The 12,990-nt window shown below is 38.0% G+C and overlaps 1 pseudogene; it reads left to right on the top strand.

The window, feature by feature from the left end:
• Positions 1-3,009: 3,009 nt before the first annotated feature.
• On the top strand, positions 3,010-6,665 carry LOC147995734 (eukaryotic translation initiation factor 1 pseudogene; annotated as a pseudogene).
• Positions 6,666-12,990: the final 6,325 nt, after the last annotated feature.

The following is a 12,990-nucleotide window of genomic DNA, read 5'->3' as shown; positions in this document are numbered from 1 at the left end:
TAAGTTTGGGTATGTTGTACCTTCATTTTCATTAAATTCTAAAGTCTTTAATGTCTTTCTTTATTTCTTCCTTGACCAGGTTATCATTGAGTAGAGCATTGTTCAATTTCCACGTATATGTGGGCATTCTTCCCTTATTGTTATTGAAGACCAGTTTCAGGCTGTGGTGGTCCGATAGCACGCATGGGATTATTTCTATCTTTCTGTACCTGTTGAGGCCCGTTTTTGGACCAATTATATGGTCAATTTTGGAGAAAGTACCATGAGGAGCTGAGAAGAAGGTATATCCTTTTGCTTTAGGATAGAATGTTCTATAAATATCTGTTAAGTCCATTTGGCTCATGACTTCTCTTAGTCTGTCTACGTCTCTGTTTAATTTCTGTTTCCATGATCTGTCCATTGATGAGAGTGGGGTGTTGAAATCTCCTACTATTATTGTGTGGGGTGCAATGTGTGTTTTGAGCTTTAGTAAGGTTTCTTTTACGTATGTAGGTGCCCTTGTATTTGGGGCATATATATTTAGGATTGAGAGTTCATGTTTGTGGATTTTTCCTTTGATGAATATGAAGTGTCCTTCCTTATCTTTTTTGATGACTTTTAGTTGAAAATTGATTTTATTTGATATTAGAATGGCTACTCCAGCTTGCTTCTTCTGACCATTTGCTTGGAAATTTGTTTTCCAACCTTTCACTCTGAGGTAGTGTCTGTCTTTCTCTCTGAGGTGTGTTTCCTGTAGGCAGCAGAATGCAGGGTCCTCTTTGCGTATCCAGTTTGTTAATCTATGTCTTTTTATTGGGGAGTTGAGGCCATTGATGTTGAGAGATATTAAGGAATAGTGATTATTGCTTCCTGTTATATTCATATTTGGATGTGTGGTTATGTTTGTGTGCTTTTCTTCTCATTGTTTTGTTGCCAAGACGATTAGTTTCCTGCTTCTTCTAGGGTATAGCCTACCTCCTTATGTTCGGCTTTACCATTTATTATCCTTTGTAGTGCTGGATTTGTAGAAAGATATTGTGTAAATTTGGTTTTGTCATGGAATATCTTGGTTTCTCCATCTATGTTAATTGAGAGTTTTGCAGGATACAGTAACCTGGGCTGGCATTTGTGTTCTCTTAGGGGCTGTATGACATCAGTCCAGGATCTTCTGGCCTTCATAGTTTCTGGAGAAAAGTCTGGTGTGATTCTGATGGGTCTTCCTTTATATGTTACTTGACCTTTTTCCCCTTACTGCTTTTAATATTCTTTCTTTATTTTGTGCGTTTGGTGTTTTGACTATTATGTGATGGGAGGTGTTTCTTTTCTGGTCCAATCTATTTGGAGTTCTGTAGGCTTCTTGTATGCCTATGGGTATCTCTTTTTTTAGGTTAGGGAAGTTTTCTTCTATGATTTTGTTGAAGATATTTACTGGTCCTTTGAGCTGGGAGTCTTCACTCTTTTCTATACCTATTATCCTTAGGTTTGATCTTCTCATTGGGTCCTGGATTTCCTGTATGTTTTGGACCAGTAGCTTTTTCCACTTTACATTATCTTTGACAGTTGAGTCAATGATTTCTATGGAATCTTCTGCGCCTGAGATTCTCTCTTCCATCTCTTGTATTCTGTTGGTGAAGTTCGTATCTACAGCTCCTTGTCACTTCTTTTGGTTTTCTATATCCAGGGTTGTTTCCATGTGTTCTTTCTTGATTGCTTCTATTTCCATTTTTAATTCCTTCAGCTGTTTGATTGTGTTTTCCTGGAATTCTTTCAGGGATTTTTGTGACTCCTCTCTATGGGCTTCTACTTGTTTATTTATGATTTCCTGGAATTCTTACAGGGATTTTTGAGATTCCTCTCTGTAGGCTTCTACTTGTTCTCTAGGGGAGTTCTTCATGTCTTTCTTGAAGTCCTCCAGCGTCATGATCAAATATGATTTTGAAACTAGATCTTGCTTTTCTGGTGTGTTTGGATATTCCATGTTTGTTTTGATGGGAGAACTGGGCTCCGATGGTGCCATGTAGTCTTGGTTTCTGTTGCTTGGGTTCCTGTGCTTCTCACAATCAGATTATCTCTAGTGTTGCTTTGTTCTGCTATTTCTGACAGTGGCTAGACTGTCCTATAAGCCTGTGTGTCAGGAGTGCTGTAGACCTGTTTTCCTGTTTTCTTTTAGCCTGTTATGGGGACAGAGTGTTCTGCTTTCGGGCGTGTAGTTTTTCCTCTCTACAGGTCTTCAGCTGTTCCTGTGGGCCTGTGTCTTGAGTTCACCAGGCAGGCCACTTGCAGCAGAAAAGTTGGTCTTACCTGTGGTCCCAAGGCTCAATTTTGCTCGCGGGATACTGCCCACGAGCTCTCTGCAGCGGCAGCAACCAAGAAGATCTGCGCTGACGTTTCTGGGAGCTTCAGTGCACCAGGGTTCCAGATGGAGTTTGGTGTTTTCCTCTGGAATCAGCAATGTGTGCAGTGTGCAGTTTCTTCTGGCTTCCCAGGCGTGTCTGCCTCTCTGAAGGTTTAGCTCTCCCTCCCACGGGATTTGGGTGCAGAGAACTGTTTATCCGGTCTGTTCCTTCAGGTTCTGGCGGCGGTGTCTCAGGCGCAGGGGTCCTGCCGCTCCTGGGCCCTCCCCTATGGGAACCCAGAGGCCTTATACAGTTTCCTCTTGGGCCAGGGATGTGGGCAGGTGTGGGCAGTTTTGGTGTTCTCTTCTGCTCTGCAGCCTCAGGAGTGCCCACCTGACCAGGCGGTGAGGTCTCTCTCCCATGGGGTCTGGGAGCAGAGAGCTGCTGCGGGCCGGGATCCACGGGTGTGGGACTCCTGGTAAACACAGGGAGTGCCCGGTCCTAGAGGAATTCTGCCTCTGTGTGTCCTGAGTTCACCAGTGTCTTCCACTCTTGAGTGTGTATTTTGATACCTTTATGAAATTAGACAAGAGTCAAAAAAAAGTATCTACATATATTTGGGGTCTACAACACTTCAAATTTGTCAATACCCAGACCTTAAAAATAATAATTATGGACCCTAGTCACTGAGGTGATGCAGAGGACTCAGCTGCCTCTCCCTCAAACCCCCTGCTTCCCAACACTAAGCCCCACCCCTAAACCCCCACCCCAACCTGCCTTCTCCCACAGCTGCCTTCAGCAGGTAATTTCCACAAAGGAAAGGAATCATATTGTAGGTCTGCTATACAGAACCTCCCCTCTTTAAACCCGTTTGATGATGCAAGTAAGGGTGATGATCTGTTTCCTGCTGGAACTGAGGATTATTTCCTTATAAGAATTCAACAGAGAAACAGGAAGACCCTTACAATGGTCCAAGGGTTCACTGATGATTACAATAAAAAGAAACTAGTTAAACAACCTCACCAAACTGTCAGGGTATAAAATTGATGCAAACAAATCAGTAGCCTTCCTCTACTCAAAGGATAAACAGGCTGAGAAAGAAATTAGGGAAATGACATACTTCATAATAGTCCCCAATAATAAAAAATTTCAAGCGAGGGAAAGATCTGTATGACAAGAACTTAAAACAACTGAAGAAAGAAATTGAGGAAGATATCCGAAGATGGAAAAGCTTCCATGCTCATGGATAGATAGGACTAATATAGTAAAGGTGACCATTTTGCCAAAAACAATATGCAGATTCAATGCAATCCCCATCAAAAGTCTTAATCAATTCTCTATAGCGATAGAAAGAGCAATTTGCAAATTCATCTGGAATTAAAAAAAAAACCCAGGAGAATGAATACTATCATCAATAATAAAAGGACTTCTCGAGGACTCAACATCCCTGACTTCAAGCAGTATTACAGAGCAGTCGTCATAAAAACGGTATGTTATTGGCACAGCAACAGGCAGATAGATCAGTGGAAGAGAATTGAAGACACAGAAATGAACCCACAAACCTATGGTCACTTGATCTTTGAAAAAGAAGCTAAAACCATCCAATGGGAGAAAGATAGCAGTTTCAACAAATGGTGCTGGTTAAATGAGAGTCAACATGTAGAAGATTGCAAATCTAACCGTTCTTATCACCATGTACAAAGCTTATGTCCAAGTGGATCAAGTACCTACACATCAAACCAGATACACTCAAACTAAGAGAAAAATTGGGAAAGAGTCTTGAACACGTGGGCACTGGGGAATATTTCCTGAAAAAACCACCAAGGAATTATGTTGTAAGATTAAGAATCAACAAATGGGACCTCATGAAACTGCAAAGCTTCTGTAAGGCAAAAGACACTATTATAAGGACAAAATGGCAACCAATAGATTGGGAAAAAATCTTTATCAATGCTACTACATCTGATAGACAGCTAACGTCCAAAATATACAAAGAACTCAAGAAGATAGACTCCAGAGAATCAAATAGCCCTATTAAAAATGCAGTACAGGGCTAAACAAAACATTCTCAGCTGAGCATTATCAAAGGCCAAAAGGTACCTTAAGAAACATTCAACATCCTTAGTCATCAGGGAAATGCAAATCAAATACCCTGAGATTCCACCTCACACCAGACAGAGTGGCTAGGATCAAAAACTAAGAAGACAGCAGATGCTATGGAGGATGTGGAGAAGGGGGAGCACTCCTTCATTGTTGGTGGGATTACAAACTGGTACAACCAGTCTGCCAATCATTCTGGATGTTCCTCAGAATAGGACATTTCAGTTACTCAGAACCCAGCTATACTTCTCATGGACATATTCCTAAAAGATGCTCCAATAAACAACAAAGACTCATGCTGCTCCACGATGTTCATAGTAGCATTATTTATAACAGGCAGAAGCTGGAAAGAAGCCAGATGCCATTCAACAGAGGAATTGATTAAAAATGTGGTACATCTACAAAATGGAGTACTAATTAGCAATCGAAAACAATGACATCATGAAATTCATAGACAAATGTAATGAACTAGAAAGTGCCATCCCGAGTGAGGTAAACCAATCACAGAAAAACACACATGGTATGAACCCATTGGTAAGTGGATATTAGCCCAAATGCTCCAATTACCCTAGATGCACAGAACACATGAAACTCAAGAAGGATGAACAAAATGTGAATGATTCACTCTTCTTCAAAAGGGGAACAAGAATACCCTTGGGCGGGAATAGGGAGCCAAAGTTAACAGAGGCAAAAGGAACACCCATTTAGAGTCAGCCCCACATGTGGCCCATAAATTTACAACCACCAAACTATGTAAGATGGATGAAGCAAAGAAGTACAGGCCAACAGGAACCGGATGTAGATCTCTCCTGAGAGACACAGCCAGAATACAGCAAATACATAGGCGAATGCAATCATTAAACCACTGAACTGAGAACGGGACCCCCGTTGAAGGAATCTTAGAAAGGCCTGAAAAAGCTTGAAGGGGCTTGATACTCCATATGAACAAAAATGCCAACCAACCAGAGCTTCCAGGGACTAAGCCACTACCCAAAGACTATACATGGACTGACCCTGGGCTCCAACCTCATAGGTAGCAATGAATAGCCTAGTAAGAGCACCAGTGGAAAGGGAAGCCCTTGGTCCTGCCAAGACTGAACCCCCAGTGAACGTGATTGTTGGGGGAAGATGGTAATGGGCTGAGGATGGGGAGGGGAACACACATAGATAAGGGGAGGAGAAAGGGTTAGGGGGATGTTGGCCCAGAAACCAGGAAAGGGAATAAAAATTGAAATGAAAATATTGAAATACTGAAGTTAATAATGATGAAGAAAAAAAAATATCATCCTGAGTGAGGTAACTCAATCACAAAAAGTCACACTTGGTATGCAAACATTGTTAAGTGGATATTAGCCAAAAATCTCGAATTACCCAAGATGCAATCCACAGACCACAGGAAGCTCAAGAAGGAGGACAAAAATACGGATGATCATACTCCTTAGAAGGGGAACAAATTATCCATGGGAGGGGTTGTGGAAGCAAAGTGTAGAGCAGTGACAGAAGGAATGGCCATTCAAACCTACCCCACATGTGGACCATATATTTACAGCCACCAAATCTAGGTACGATTGATGAAGCTAAACAGTACATGCTGAAAGGGACCGGATATAGATCTCTCCTGAGATACATTTCAAGAGCATGTCCAATGCAAAGGTAAGTACTAGCAGCACACCAGTGAACTGAGAACAGGACACCCTTCGGGAATTTAGAGGAAGTATTGAAAGAGTTGAAGGAGCTTGCAACCCCATAAAAACCACAATGCCAATACACCAGAGCTTCCAGGGACTAAACAACTACAGAAAGACTATACATGGACTGACCCAGGGCTCCAACTTTATATTTAGCAGAGAATAGCCTTGTTGGGACATCAGGCGAAGGGGAAGCCATAGGTCCTGTCAAGGTGGGAACCCCAGTGCAGGGGAATATGAGGGTGAGGGCAATAAGGACAATGTATAGAGTGAATATCTCTATGGGTGAGGGGGAGTGGAGGAGAAGAGGGCTGTGGACAGGAAACTCAGACAGGGAATAACATTTGAAATATAAGAAAAGAAATATATCTAATAAAAAATTTAAAGAAAGAAACTAGTGAAGGCATCTAAGAAGAAATTTGCTGGCAATGGTACTGTAATTGAACATGCAGAATATGGAGAAATAATTCAGTTACAAGATGACCAGAACAAGAATATATGACAGTTCCTGATAGAAATTGGACTGGCTAAGGACAATCAGCTGAAGATTTATGGATTTTAAGTGCTTGTGGCTCTCTGAAGCTTAAGTGAAGATTTCCTTGCAATGAGTAGAACTTCCCTTCTGTCCCTTGTCACGAGTTTAGAAACCTCACAGCTTGTCTAATGTATTCATTTAGGGTCCACTTTTAATTTGGACTAGTATAACTCCTTCATGCAATAAACTGAAAAAAGCCAGGTCTTGAAGTCCCTCATTTACACAGGTTAAGCAGCAATCCCTGACAGTTTCTACCCTGAAAAAAAGCAATAACAGGGTTTCAGGAAAGACAAGAACTGCCCAGAGGCTGTCTGACGAAAAGTTCCTTGGGACTCCCTTGATAGAGACCCCTACCCTAGAAGAGTATCACCATTTGAACAGCTCAGTTGACCAAGAGTATGGGTAACTGCCCCAACCATGTCACAAGATGGAGTCTGTGGCCATAAAAATAACCCCTGGTGTCTGATCAGGTAGGCAGAAATCAGGAAGGGCCAACTTCCTAGAGAAGTCATGGACATTACCTCAACACTAGGGCATTCTTTTTAGGCAGATCTATACTAACGAAGGGATGATGAAACATGAAGGGTAAGATCAGCCTGATATCAGTTAAACTTACAAGGGAGCAAAAATCAAGCTGGTCCCATTGACCTTGTGGCTAACTGTAGAGACTTCAACTCAAAATGAGTTGCAGCCCAGTTCCATGTAAAGGAACAAACTGGTCTATTGGTTTACTTTTCCCTTCCAGTTTCAATGTTATGTAATGTATTTAAATTCTTATTTAAATACAGCTTGTTTTCAGAAATAATAATAATGATGATGATGATGATGATGATGATGATGATGATGATAATAATAATAATGATGATGATAATAATAAGGACTGTTTCAAATGATAAAGATGCAGTTCTGCATTCCTGCTAGTCACGTTAAACATTACTATTCAGATATTATCAACATTACTAATACCAATGCAAAAATATACTGTAATAATGGTTGTGTATTTTGGAGGGCTAAGAGTGTACAGATGAATATTTAATTACATGCTTTTTCAAGTGATTTCTCTGATGGATTGCCTGATAAAATTTCACTCAATACCCATTCACTTATTCTCTATTTCCAAATCTGGGTATTGGGGAGTAATCTCTGGGTGGTTTGTTGACTGAATAGATTAACTAGTTCTCTTGAGTCCTAAAAAGGGAACATCTTGTCTTCTTTTGCACAGTATAGAGTCATTCTGTATATTTGACAAAGAACCATCTCTTAGAAAAGGTCAGGGGTAACTCACTTCAGGCCAGATATGAGAGCTCTGTGAAGGACTTCTGATTCTGATCGAGAAGATAGGGGACAACTTGAAACCAATTAACAAAGTCAGATGGTGAAGAAGGGAACAATCAGATGTGACAGGGGAAATCTAACACAGCCTCACAACTCAAGGCCACCATACGAGAGTGTTCTTAACAATCATTAGTGAAGTGCAGATAGGCTCAATGACAATACTCTTCAAGCCTTTCATGGGTAATTGGCAGATTCTTGTGAGAGATATAGATGAAGTTTTATTGTGTGTCTATCAAGTTTCAATGAATAATTTGTAACCTGTGAATAATAAAACAATCAAAATTAAAAGGTTAAGCATATATTAATAATAAGAAAATTCCAGGAATGTTGAAGGGTACTTGTATATAGGTTAGAAAGGTAAAGGGAATTTAAAGTCGAAGAGAAATTAGAAAACAATAATATACAAAAGTCTGTTTATGTAGTGTCTAGATTGCTAGGCCTGACCATCTGTTCTTCAAATATAATTGTAGAAATGTGAGATAAAGGAAATTGTTTCTCTTGGTTACCATCAGAAAGCCTACTCTAACAAAACACACAGAAAACAAACCTTGCTTTGATGTATATGTCTGGATGTTGGTAGATAGGGTAGATATGCCGATAGGGGTTCTGATTCTTCTCAACTGAACTCAGTCTGCTCTCTTCCTTTGTCCTTTGTCATGGAATATAGTGAATTGGTTTTATAGGATCATTTTTAAATTCCACAGGATACTCAGAAAACTTTACTACCTTTGTGTGTCAAAAGTTACCTGATGTCGGGCTTCAGTCGATAAGGCAGACATAGAAAACTATTAGGTTGTTGATAGGAGACCCACCTGATAAAAAGATACATAGTGATGGGTGAAAATAACTGTAGAATTCTTCATTTGTTACATGACTGACACACTCCTGTCTTGAAATCAGGAAAATTTTGTGACCCACTGGAGCTCTTACAATAGCAAAATCACTCGAGCAGACTTATGAGCCTAGGTTGCATATCACTTTAAGTACAGCAGCAGACACACAGCCTATAAGAGCTCTCTTCTTCAACACAGGATATGACTTTTAGATTTTTTTGGTACAAATATACCATCATGGAAAGAGAAGAACATTTTCTTGGTAAACTATGAACTGAAAAACTCTCCAAAGTTAGGATGAATATGACTAAGGAAGTTCAATAAACATTTCCTAGCTGTGATGAAAGGACAAGTCAGAAACAGAAAACAAATTCTTCATGTCATATTAATGCAGATGTGGAGGATTAGTCCCTTTCTTCTATATGGATTTTTCTATGTACCTATCAATTGCAGAAAATGTTCTGAAAAGGAGATCCAACTATATGTTTACTCATTAGCACATGGTACATTTCTGGAAACACCAGTACTTAATGAAAAGCATTAGAATTTTTACGAAAAAATAATCAAACACCAGAGGTTTGCTGACATTCACTATTAAGAGTGAAATATTACCAACATCATTGATACCAATATCCAGTGCAAAATATTAAAACAATTGAGTGCTTTTAGAATGCTAAACTTATATTGATATAATTCAATACAAAAAAGCTTTCAAGATCTATATATGATCAACTTCCAGTTGCAAAGTCACTGTAAGTACCTTCACATGTTCTGTTTCTCAGGGTCCTGGGGATTAAACCAACAAATAATTCTGGAAAGTGTAGAGAATTGTTGTACTGTGTTCATGGGTCCTGAAAATGGAATACTGTATCTTTTTCAGAATAAAGTCTCACCTCTTAAATTTGTCAAATAAACTTCTCAGGAAATGTTGCATGGAATTCTCTCCATCAAATGATATAATAAAATGTGAAGGACTCCAGATAATGAACCATGTGCAAACCTCAATACTGGACTAGGAGGACCCTAGGCATTATGCTCACTCTGCATATGATTTTTGAGAAAAAGAGTGAAGTTAGATGTTTGCGGTGAGAGATATGTTTGCCATGTGATAAATATGAAAGTCAAGGTGACCAGAACTTGGCAAGTAAAGAATGACCCATTTAGGCAAGGCAGAGTCTGAGAAGAGGAAACAGAAAAATTGTCAGAATTCATAAAGAGGTGGACATGAGATGAGATTATTTGATTTTATTATTTCTTTACATATGGAGGCATATGTAAAGAAGAGAGAATAGGACATGTAAGAGTAGTGCATTTAGAAAATGTAGCCATTTGCCCAGCAAGATATAGTGCCGTATTGTGACACATAGCACAAAGATACACATGAAAATTAGAACTGTGTACAAATGCAAGGAATAGAAGTTGAAGAGCATTCTGTAGATCATGGAGAGTTTATTGTTGTTAGTGGTGGTGGTTTGATTATTTGTTGTACTTGTTGTCCTTGTTCTTGTTTGGTTGTTTGGTTTCTTGGTTTGGTTTGGTTTGTTCTATTTTATTTTGTTTGATCTTGCCAAAAAATTTTATTAAAATAGGACACAAATAATTTATCCAAGCTATAAGGGGAGTATACTGGGGTTTGCCAGCCATCTTGTCAAACACACATTACAGAAATAAATTCAGTTTATGATACTTAGCTATTGAATATGAGAACTTTATAATAATTCATCCCATGTGTGAGATGTAAATCAAGAGACAGATCCAGGAAGGTCTTGCTAAGCTTATACTTCAAACCTTGTTCCTTTAGCACAATTCATTAGTCCCCTTAAACTGATGCTTGAGTGTCAACCTTCATGGAAACTTCTGAACACATGACATTTTCCTTCGTCTTTTATTAAAAGTGTGTTGTTTGGTGATATATCTCAATGGGATGTGTGAAGGTCATATTTTGCTACATATCTGGCTCAACTATACTGATTAAACAAATGCCCCAACACACACACACACACACACACACACACACACACACACACACACACACTAACAAAGATAATCTCAAAAGTAGTAGGGGCTGAAGAGATTTAAGGCAAACCAAAAATTCTGTGGCTCAAGACATTCAATATAAGCTGGTAAATTGCTCAGAGCAAACTTGCTTGTGTAAAAATAGGAATCTATATGAGAAAAAAATCATGGAACAGAATATGGAATTAATTAAATTAAATTAAATTAAATCAATGATGAGATGGCAGAACAAGCTTGGCATTTGATTTGGTTGAGAACCCAAAAATAAATGATAGCTTTTATTTGATGTGTGGCTAAATCCCATGAGGAAAGTCAGATGTTCAGATAGAGAAAGTCAGATGTAACAGAGGATACACTTCTTATAGAATCTTTAATACAGAGTAATGTAAAGTTTATGATTTAACCTACTGATAGCACCTTGAATCATGTTCTAGAAAGAGAAACAATCATAAATAGAATTAGATTAATTTTTTTAAAAAGGAAGAACATGAATAATAAACATACATGAATAATAAACATACATGAAGATAATTATGAGAGAAAAATGATTTGAGAAAATTTCCCTATCAAAGACCTGAGTATATGAAAAAATGGAAAGAGATTTATGTTTGTGATTGTGTGTACTGAGATCTCCATAGTAAATTTAGGATTACCTGTAAAATTAATTTGCTTACAGAGTATAGAAGCAAGTTTATGTGCAATGAAATTCAAAGTATAAGATGGAATTAACAACACATGAGATTTTTCAGACTTTACAACTCTGGAAAAATAACATATATATATATATATATATATATATATATATGTTTTTCATGAACATTCCATATTGTTTCATTTATACACATATATGAAATGGTCAGTCAGATACTCTATGAGATTTATGTAATTTTCTTCTATTGACAACTAAAACATGCACCTGAAGGTAATAATAAGCCTTTCCTTCTCTTATTTCTCTGTGGTTTTGTCTTAACAGTGAGGGAAGAAACTAAGGTAGAAAATAAGTAGTAAGATAGAAGCTGTAGGTACATTGGTATGATAAATATGAGTACCTGATTCTCAGTCTTTTAAATGTTGTCTATTGATGATATCTGAAGGTGTTTTGAGCTGAAGAATAGAAAAGTCCTCAGATGCTGTAAGGTGAACTAAATGGGTCATCCTAGAAGCACTTTGTAAAATCTGAATTGTCAGAGAATTATGAACACTTTAAGACTGGCTCATGGAATATTAAAGCACAAACATGCTAATATTGAGAAATATTTTAGAGGCCACAATGGCAGTTATATTGTGACAAAAACTATTGCTCCATTTTCCTAGCTCCTAAGAACTTTAAAGTGATTGATATTACATGTAATGATTTAATGTGTTAGGCAGAGAAAATGTTCATATAAGATAGCATTAAATGTGCTACGCAGAGAAAATGTTCATATAAAATAACATTAATTCTGAAGCATGGTATTTGTCGGTCACCATTATCCTTGAATTCTAAACTGAGAAGGAACAAGAAGAGGTTGAACCGTAAAATATGAGATGATTTGTGCTTTTTTTTTAATTTTCATGAGTGTGGTAAAGTAAAACCAATGAGTGTTCTTGAAGATAAGAGACAAGTACACCAACAAAAACACATATTCTGCAGCTGTAACCATGTTAGCTTTAAAGAGGGCTCATTAAAAAAGGACTTTAATGAGGAAAGTTTGCATGTCTTAGAAAGGAGAGAAATGAAACTGGAAATTCAGCTGCATAGGTTTCTTTTTCAAACAAATACCTATAAAAAAGATTTCCAATGATTCATATCCAAAGGAAAGAGATAATACTGCCACTTTGGCGCAAAACAGTCAGAAAGTAGAAGCACAAGTGTTGCTAGATATAAAGACATGAAAGATATACAATTCAAATATTTGGTGTTATTTCAGGGAGGAATTAAATAGATAAACTAGAGCCTAGAAAACTGTTATTAATATGTGAAGAAGAGGCCAAAAAATTACCTAACAATGGTTAAAAGAAGCAAGATCAGAAACATAAAAAGAGGTTTTCTCCCATGATCATCATTTCATCATGAAGATTATGCAGTTTTTCTCCTCCATTTAGATAAAAATTATTTCCTCTATATGAAAGTTAGACCAAGCTCCAAATAATAAATTTCACTAAGGTGTGACTTCTTCCAACAGCAA

This window comes from Rattus norvegicus, chromosome 3 (genome assembly GCF_021556685.1).
Source record: "Rattus norvegicus strain SHRSP/BbbUtx chromosome 3, alternate assembly SHRSP_T2T, whole genome shotgun sequence".
NCBI lineage: Eukaryota > Metazoa > Chordata > Mammalia > Rodentia > Muridae > Rattus > Rattus norvegicus.
This window is presented reverse-complemented; position numbering and strand designations above follow the sequence as displayed.